The sequence below is a fragment of the Xenopus tropicalis genome, chromosome 3 (genome assembly GCF_000004195.4).
Source record: "Xenopus tropicalis strain Nigerian chromosome 3, UCB_Xtro_10.0, whole genome shotgun sequence".
Taxonomy (NCBI): domain Eukaryota; kingdom Metazoa; phylum Chordata; class Amphibia; order Anura; family Pipidae; genus Xenopus; species Xenopus tropicalis.
The window spans coordinates 47,873,862-47,883,940 of record NC_030679.2 but is presented as its reverse complement, the minus strand read 5'-3'; positions in this window follow the sequence as shown (position 1 = coordinate 47,883,940).

Below are 10,079 nucleotides of genomic sequence, written 5' to 3'. Positions count from 1 at the left end.
GGGATCAAGTACAAGGTACTGTTTTATTATTAGAGAGAAAAAGGAAACCATTTTTTAAATATGTGAATTATTTGATTAAAGTGGACTCTATGGGAGATGGTCTTTCTGTAATCCTGAACTTTCTGGATAATGGGTTTCCGGATAAGGGGCCCGATACCTGTACATTAAAACGCTATTAACAAATGTTATTGAGCCAATACATGTGCTTTAGCACACTGCAGCAAATGCCAAAGCATTGATTCAACATACCCTGGTGAATTGAGCACAACTAAGTGCAAGCTGCAAAGTACATGGCACACCAACAATACTGCTCTCTGCACTAGATTTAAAAATAGGAATTTCAGCTCTTGAAGTTACCAGGAGCAGCTTTTTGTCTCATGGCATCATTACACCTCCCCCCAAAACTCTGCACATTATTTTATTTGCAGTTATATTTGTCTTTTTCATATGTATTTTGCTTCTCACAAGAGCGTTTCAAATTGCATTTACGATAGAAGAATTCATTTTAGGTGCAACAAAAAACACCCAAGTCGTATTACAATATATATTGTACTTAACATATAAAACTACTTGGGTTAAGCATCCTAGACCATATATGGGCAGCCTGGAACATTTCAGGTATCGTGGAACCACAACAGCTGGAACACTAAAAGTTACCTAACTTTGGCAGGGATTGGCTTTGAACATTTACACATAAGTTTATTAATTTACTAGTTATTATTTTACTGCTACCAGACTACACATTTTCTTAGTGCTTTCTATACTAAATGCAAAGAGTAATTATCTGTAATACTTCCAGCTGCAGCCCCTGGTGTCTCACAATATATACAGCCATTTATCACACAGGAGTGGCAGAGTGAATAATGGATTCTTGCAGTACAACCAAAACAAAGAAATTGGATTGCTACTTCAGACAAGCAATAACCTTACAGCTCCAGCATTCAGACAAGCAATAACCTTACAGCTCCACCAGGTGGTCATTTTAAAGTTTGATAGGGCCTGTTTCTGCTCTTAGGAAACAAAATGTAAAGCTCCTACACATGGGTATTTTTGTGCATTTAAAAAGCCATGCTGAGCATTTAAAAACACATATTTTTTTATTTTTGAGTTCCAAAAGTACACACCCATGAAAAATGCCCACTTGATAAAGGGCACTTAAGGGGCCCGAAAAATGTGGTGTATTTTAGGGTTACCAGATCCCTTGAATATTCAGGGACACATTTAATAAATTCACATTGCAGGGCTGTACTGATTGTATCTTGAAATTAAATTGCAATAAGTATAGCCCTTCTAGCTGGATTTTCTAAATGTGTCTCTAAATTTGTAAGTGATCTTGTAACCCTATTTGACTTTTTTATTTGTTCATTGTTATTTTATTATATACTATAAACATTAAGATATAATGTGGCCATACACAATCTAAAAAAAAATAAATAAAGCTGCAGACTAAACCAGCACCTTGTTGGCAAGTGTGTGGCATTTTCTAAAATGGTTAGTAATTTACAAAAAAAGTTAACTGCTCCAATCCATCTCTCGTCTTGTTGAAACAACCTTGTTTTTCTGCTACCTTCTTCAACAGGAAAAGTATCCTTATAAGTGCATAGAAATTTATGATATTGCCCCTTTGCTCCTGAATCCTTAATTTAACTTCTCTAGTAGTCTGAACAACATATCATACGATAGGCATTTCACTAACTATACCAAATAAGGATTTACGGGTAGTCTACATCTTTAGGGCTTAAAGCATTATACTGAGAAACAAGTGATTGCTTCAGTTCAGGCGGATGAGGACTAGTCTTGGACAATAATTCATCCCATTACATCTGGTGCACTCTGATGCTTTGCTACTTCCTTAGCATTGTACCTACATATTAAGAATCTGTCATTCTTAATTTCATTTTTTGAAAAGCTGGAAACTTTTAGGGGAGGATACAATACACTTGGAATGCATAAACTGTCCCTTTGGTATTCCTTTAATCGCCTTTTGCATTGGTTGCATGAAGGAGGTTATTTTTCTATACAGGTCTGTGTGTACTTGCCCATTTACAATAGAGCTTTTAACAGTTAAGGAAACTGTTGACTCCTAGATCATTCACAGGTAAATATAATTGTTGGATGGCTCACATTAGCTGCTGACATCATTTGATGCAATGACTCTAGGGCCCCTTTTGATAAAGTACGAGGATATTGTTGCCAAATAGGCAATAGTAATGTATAGACTGGCTAATTGGTTCTATATTCAAGAAAATGTATTTTTCAATTTTGCAAACAAATATATTGGCGAAAGTGAGGCTGACCCCATTGACGTGCTTTGCATCTGCCAATTAAGAGCCAATACAAAACACAAATTTTCCTCTGCGCTAGCCATCCCTTCACTGTGTGGAATTGATGTGTACAGACATTTAATATCAATCCCACAAAGTATAATGAGTTTGAGAACATTCCATAAATACCACAGCAAGTTTAATAAATCAGTGATATTATTCAAACATGTCTATTTGGCATACTATTGTTACCACTGTTTACTGATGCTAAATCAGTAAGTACTGGGCCAATGTTGAATTGCCAATATGATCCAGAATATGGGACATGGAGGCTTAGAGCACTGTGCTGGAGGAAAAAAAAAGATATTTTGAAAATGGAGCAAATAAGTATGTTTACAAATACAACTCATTAAGGCTTTGTAAACTCCATATATAGGAAAGGCACAAGTTAATGTACACGTAATGGTAGAAGGACTCTGAAATGCTAGTGAGTGATTTCTGCTTCAGTAAAGCAGCAGTTAAAATCCTGGAATACACTTCCAGCTCTCACATTGTGCAATGATTCCGATTAACTAAGTGCACATTCATCATTATATCTAAGATTACTGATACCACTTTAATATAAGTAAAAGGCTTTTTTAAGTGGATTTAAATTGCTGCCCAAACTTACGTAGTAGTAGTCAAAGTTTCTAAAGTGACATCAGCCTTAGAGCTCTTCATGCAAACACAATTTTAACAGGTGCAGTGTAACTGTATGGAAAGAACTTAATTTTTGGTGTTACTATCAAAATAATTAAAATCTATCAGCCCTCTGGTTACAGGGTAGAGATGTCTAAGAGCCATTTTCAGTTGCTCTTCTGCAAACTGAGATTTATAATTTTTCTTTCCATTGACCAGATAAAAGGAAGTGAGTGGGCGCTGTGAATAATGCTACTGTGTGACACTGAAGTGACTGTAGTTCAGCAACAACTTTGATTTTATAATAGAAAAGAATAATTGTGGCCTACATTACTGCACTTTAGCCTCAAATTTAACATTAATGATCAGAATGAAAAGTTGTATTGTGAGGATTCTTGTGTTTGTTGTACATTCTTCATAAATGAGACAATGTAACTGGAATCGAAATAATAAGCCGCCTTGTGAGATGCTTGAATTACATGGTACATTTAACATGTACTGGCTAATATAATAGGGAAAGCTATTTTTTTAACCACTCCATTGCTGGAGAACAGTACTAGGACTAGACTGACCTCTAGTGGCAAATGAAAAAGAAAAAAACAGACCCTGCTTGTGACCCATGTACTTAATCAGAAATTCAGAGCCTATGTGGCACCAGGACAAAAAAAAGGATTCCATGCATTTTTTATTTAAGCGTTTTAAACTTTAACTTTCAAGTAATATATTCAAAAAGTATACATATATACAGGTATATTAAATTTTTTTTTTTTTTTAAATCTGTATTATTTTGGCTTAAAAAGTGGTTATTTCACTAAACAGCAGTGGGCTGTCTATAAATAATGCATCCAAGTCTGTCTATGACTAATGCCAGACGTGGCGTTTGGCGTATATTTTCAGCAAGTTGAAAATTGCGCCATACGGCTCCTACCTGTGCCTGCACCCTAATGAATGAAATACGCTTGGGTGCAGGCACATGTAGCCGATATCTGCCAAAAAACGTGAGACTTCATATCTTCGGCGGATATCAGCTACATGTGCCTGCACCCGAGCGTATTTCATTCATTCGGGTGCAGGCACAGGTAGGAGGCGTATGGCGCTATTTTCGGCAATCGATTTTCGGCTTGCCAAAAATATACGCCAAACGCCACGTCTGGCATTAGCCAGAATCTGCATTTTCTTCTTAAAGAGACACCACAACCACAGGAAATCTAAGGAAACAACAAGCAGTTTTCTCAAATTTTCGAGGTTTCCAGCGAAAACATATAAGCAGGTTTCTGCTGTGGTTACACTGAAAATAGTAATTGTGGCATATGCAACAGTTTGGGCGCCCTTCCACTTGCCCAGTGATAAACTCTGTTTTTGTGAGGTCCCTGGCCCTAATAACCTCATTAAGCCTTAATAGCTATTACAATGTGATACCTGTTGACATTTGCAGAGCTTAATATAAGGGCTAATATACATCTACAAGTGCAGCTGTTGTGCCTGCACTTTTCCCACAGTCATACATGTTGAAAATCACTTAAAGGTCCTTACATCATTACATCAAAGGTACTTGCATCAAAACGTGTTCCTCACACTTCTGTATTATTGCGCTTAGCACCACACAGTCCTTTCTGTGTTCTGTTCCGAACTGAGAGCTGCTGTGCCAGCTGACGCAAGGGAACCATGGAGCTACCACTACCAGGGTCCCATTTTGAGAAATATATGGTGCTGGTTTTACTTTTGGCAATGGAGTTCCCCATTGATCCATACCTTCCAACTGTCCCATTTTTGTGGGACAGTCCCTCTTTTGATAGCTTAACCCGCAGTCCCGGATTCTTACTGAAAAGTCCCTCATTTTCCTTTGATCTCCTGCAATGAAGCTAAAAAAGGTACAAATTTAATTAAAAGTAGCTTTTGGCAGAGGGCTCAGAAATCTTAACAAGCGTCACCTGCACTTAGATACATTGTTTCTCACATTTAATTAAATATATCTAGTATAAATAAATTTAAAGCAACTGGACTTGTTTGGTAATCATTGAAGACGTTTCACTACTCATCCGAGCAGCTTCTTCAGTTGAACTGACCTGGATGAATGAAAATCTTCATAGACCTTTAATTAAATAAGTAGCTTTTGGCAGAGAGCCCAGAAATTTAAAAACCACACCTGCACTGAGATACAATTGTAACTAATAAGCTAAACAGATCTCTTGAGGAGACTTGCAGCTTAAGGCTGATGCCACACCAGGCGTATATTTTCGGTAAGCTGAAAAACGCTTGCCAAAAATATGTGCCATACCCTCCTACTTGTGCCTGCACCGGAATGAATGGAATACGCTCAGGTCAGGCACATGTAGCCGAAATATGCATAGAAATGCAAGACTTTGCATTCTCTCACGTTTTTTTGCGGATATCAGCTACATGTGCCTGCACTCAAGTGTATTCCATTCATTTCGGTGCAGGCACACGTAGGGGTATATGGCGTTTACGGGGCATATTTTCGGCAAGTGTTTTTCAGCTTGCAGAAAATATACGCCATACGTCTGGAGTGGCATCAGCCTAAAGGGCAATTTCACCTTTTTGAGCAAAACTGTAACAACACATAATACAGGATCCCCAAACCCCCAGAAATGTGTTCAAACTTTAAATAACCTGCCGAATTTAGCCAAATAGGAGTGGTATTTAGGGGGTGTGGTTGCAAAAATGGGCGTGGTCAAAAAATTGCTGCACTGTGCGTGCCATTTGTTTTTGTCCCTCTTTCCGTTTTCAAAATTTTGAAAGGTATTTTCCTGTTCCTTCCACATGGCAGTGGGCACTAATGGGTTAATCCCCCCTGCCGTGAGGAAGGTACAGGAAATGACACAATATAAAAGACTTCCCCTTCCCCCAGCGCCCCATCTCTTCTCTTCCTGTCGTGCAGACCCCCGTTACCAGCAGAGTAGCTCTCCTCTGTTTGATGCTCCTGCTGAGATCCTTATCTTTTGAGTGCGCAGAGAGAAGCCGGCGGGCTTATGGCCATCCAAACAGTACAAGCCAGGGAAACCTTTTCAAAGGCAACCATGGAGATCCAGATTCCAGAATTACGACAAGAAAGATCAGAAAACAGATAAAAAAATCAGCATGATGGTGCGAGAGCCCCTCTGTCTCGAGTAGGAGGAAGATTAAATATGTTTGGGGCAGTGTGGGCTCAACATACAAAAGATGCCTGGGTCATCAAAACCATCACAGAAGGATATGCTTTGGAATTAAAGAGTTATCCCAAGAGAAGCTTCGTGTCATCAGAAAAAAACAGATCTTCAGAGGCCATCAAGAAGCTTCGTTCCATTCTCTTAGACCTTTTAAAAAAAGGAGTAATTTCAGAAGTGCCCAAACAAGAGAGGTTTGGAGGAATATATTCTCATCTGTTTCTAAGGAAAAAACCAAACGGTCAGTTTCGGGTTATTCTGAACTTACGTGTACTCAACCAAGTTCTGTTAATTCGTTCATTCAAAATGGATTCGATCAGTATTATATCACAACACATCTGCCTTGGAGATTGGATGGCAAAGATACAGTAGATCTTGCAGATGCGTATCTCCATGTTCCCATATGGAAACCTCACAGGAAGTTTCTCAGGTTTTTCATCCTGGGAAAACATTTTCAATATCAAGCCATGCCCTTCGGTCTGTCTACGGCTCCCAGAGCTTTCACCAAGGTGTTAGCCCCGCTTTTAGCTCATCTCAGGCTTCGTGGGATCCAGATTTTCGGATATTTAAACGATCTCCTAGTCAAAGCTCAAACAAGGCAACTCCTCCTAGATCATCTTCATATTGTAATCAAAACCCTTACGGATTGGGGATGGCTAGTGAATTGGGAGAAATCGATGCTGAAACCCACTCAAGAAATCACTTTTTTGGGGACCATCATCAACACAAAGAAATTTCACCTCAGTCTGCCTACAGAGAAAATTCCAGATATTCAAGCACAGGTGTTATCCATCATTCATCATCCTGTCACCACAGCGAAAGTTTGCCAACAAGTCATAGGGAAACTCAATTCCACTATAGATTCGATCAGATGGGCAAGAATACACTCGAGACAGCTACAAATAGATTTCCTCAATCAATGGGACAAAGATTATCGGAGGGATTTCCAGATAATTTCATTGTCAGATCACACCATCAACACATTGAACTGGTGGATGGAGACCCAGACTCTTCTAGTCCCAGTGTCCTTAACTCCTCCATCGTGGGAGATCATTACCACGGATGCCAGTCTCAATGGCTGGGGAGCTCACTACAAGGGACTCACTTGCCAAGGGATTTGGAAAGCACAAGATGCGAAGAAATCTTCCAATTGGAGGGAGCTAAATGCAGTTCTTCAGAGTCTGCTATACTTTTGTCCTCTTATCCTAGAGAAGGAGGTGCTTATCAGGTCAGACAACCAAACTACGGTCAATTACTTAAACAAACAAGGAGGCACAAAATCTGCAAGTTTGTTGAACACGACCACAATTATTCTGAATTGGGCAGAAAAGAATCTCAAATATCTAGTGGCCTGTTACATACCGGGGACCCAGAACCAATTAGTGGATCGGCTCAGCAGAAGATTCTCAGCAAGAGAATGGGAACTCAATCAAGAGGTTTTCAAGACGATTTCCAACAAATGGGGTCCATTTTCCATAGACCTTATGGCGAATTTTCACAACAAGAAGATTCCAGTTTTTTGTTCCTGGAAACAGGACAAAAGAACCATCTTTTGGGACACTTTTTCTTTCCAGTGGAACTTCAGTCAAGCCTACATATTTCCTCCCACTGCAATGATTTCCAAAACAATCAAGAAGATCAGGGAAGACAAAGCGAATGTAGTTCTGGTGGTTCCATGGTGGCCCAGGAGACCTTGGTTTCTTCTCTTAATTCAGATGGCTGTAGACAAACCATTTCATCTTCCAATTTGCAAGGATCTTCTATCACAAGGGTCCCTCTTCCATCCAAATCCAAAGAGTCGGGCATTAACAGCATGGAAGTTGAAAGGAACTGGCTGAGTCAGCAAGGAATCCCGAGCAAAGCTTTCTCTACTATTTTGGCTTCCAAAAAACCTTCTACTCATCTTAAATACTCTAAAGTTTGGGATGTTTTTTCCAGTTGGTGTTCTTCCAGGAATATTAACCCTTTTTGTACTTCGGTGGGTCCTTTGATCGAATTCCTTCAAGAAGGAGCAGATCGCAACCTTAGCAATTCTACGCTTAAAGGACAAGTCACAGCTATCTCTTCTTTTTTGGATATTTCTTGGGCAGAAAATCCTTTGGTTAAAAAAATTTTCACGGGTCTTAGCAAACTTCGACTGGTGTGCAAACAGAAGATTCCTCCTTGGGACCTTTCTTTAGTACTGAATGCCCTGATGGAAGATCCTTTTGAACCTTTGGATAAAGCTTCTCTCAAGACGGTTTGCCTAAAAACCTCTTTTCTGCTTGCTATTACCTCAGCCAGAAGGGTTGGAGAAATCCACGCATTATCCATCAAACCATGCAAAATCACCTTTTTTTCAAGACAGAGTGGTTCTTAGAACAGAGGATAATTTTGTCCCTAAAGTTTCTTCCAAGTTTCATCAGTCTCAAGAGATCATCCTTCCATCTTTTCATACCTGTCCGGAGAATGAGCATGAGAAGAAACTCCACACTCTAGATGTGGTTAGATGTCTAAAAATTTATTTAGAGAAAACTTCTTCAATCCGGAAATCGGATGCTTTGCTGGTTACTTTTGCAGGGAAAAATCCAGGAACCAAAGCTTCCAAAGGTTCCATTGCTAGATGGATTAAAGAATGTATTCAAATTGCGTACTCATTACAGACAGCCCCGATTTCAGGTCTGAAAGCACATTCTACTAGAGGGATGGCGGCGTCCTGGGCATACCGGGCTCAGGTGTCTTCAGAGGAAATTTGCAGAGCTGCAACGTGGTCTTCTCTTTGTACTTTCTCCAAGCATTATAAATGTGACACTTTTACTTCTAACTTAGCTGTTTTTGGAAGGGCTATTCTATCGGAGGCTACTGCTAATAAATAATTGTTTACCCTCCCTATGTTGTAAGCTTGTTATGTCCCATTAGTGCCCACTGCCATGTGGAAGGAACAGGAAAACGGAAAATCATATCATACTTACCGAGATTTTTGTTTCCTGGACTGGAACATGGCAGTGGGCACGGGGCTTCCCACCCTAAGTTTTGCACTCAGTCAGTAGAGATGGGCGCTGGGGGAAGGGGAAGTCTTTTATATAGTGTCATTTCCTGTACCTTCCTCACGGCAGGGGGGATTAACCCATTAGTGCCCACTGCCATGTTCCAGTCCAGGAAACGAAAATCTCGGTAAGTATGATATGATTTTCCGTTTTGATCTGCTATGGTCCCTGTTCCCTTTAAAATGAGGGGTGGGCATGTCCTCTTTTTTTTTTAAAAAAAAAAAAAAGACATATTGTGTTAAAAACTAGAATGTTCCAGTGCATTATACTCCTCTAAAAATATACATAATATACTGAAAAAAGTAGTGTTTGGGTCTGATTCATTTAATATTTCCCCCAAACCATACTAGTTCCACATCCAGCTGCCTCCTTTCCCAGGTTGCACAGGGGAGATGGCAGCACTCAGCACACTTTGCTGCAGGAGAGGAACCAATCAGCAGCTGGCAGGGACCATTAGGACACGCCTACCCTCATTTTAAAGGGAACAGGGACCATAGGAGAGGAGCTCCAATAAAGGGGCCATTTTTAAAGATGATAAAAAAAAAACAACTAAAACCAGCACCATATATTTCTCAAAATTGCCTACAAAACTGGAGGGATTTTATATGGCCTCCCACTTGCTGTGATTATGGTGCAAAGAAACCTATAAAAGGCAGATTTTTTTAATGCACTTTATATGCATATTTATGTACATATACATATTAGAGATGGGTTATAACCACATGGGTATAGTCAGCTCTGACGTGGCCAGCTAAGGGTCAAGAAGGGAAAGGCGGGCTTGTGGCAGCAATGGGCTGGTTGGAAATGTATTACGTTTATTCTCTTCTTACTATGTCTCTAGGCACAATAGAATGAGGCTTGGCAATATATCGCTAACCAGCAAGGAAACCGCATGACTTTCTGCTGTAACAACATGAAGGCAACCAGGACAGCACCTAAGACTTATT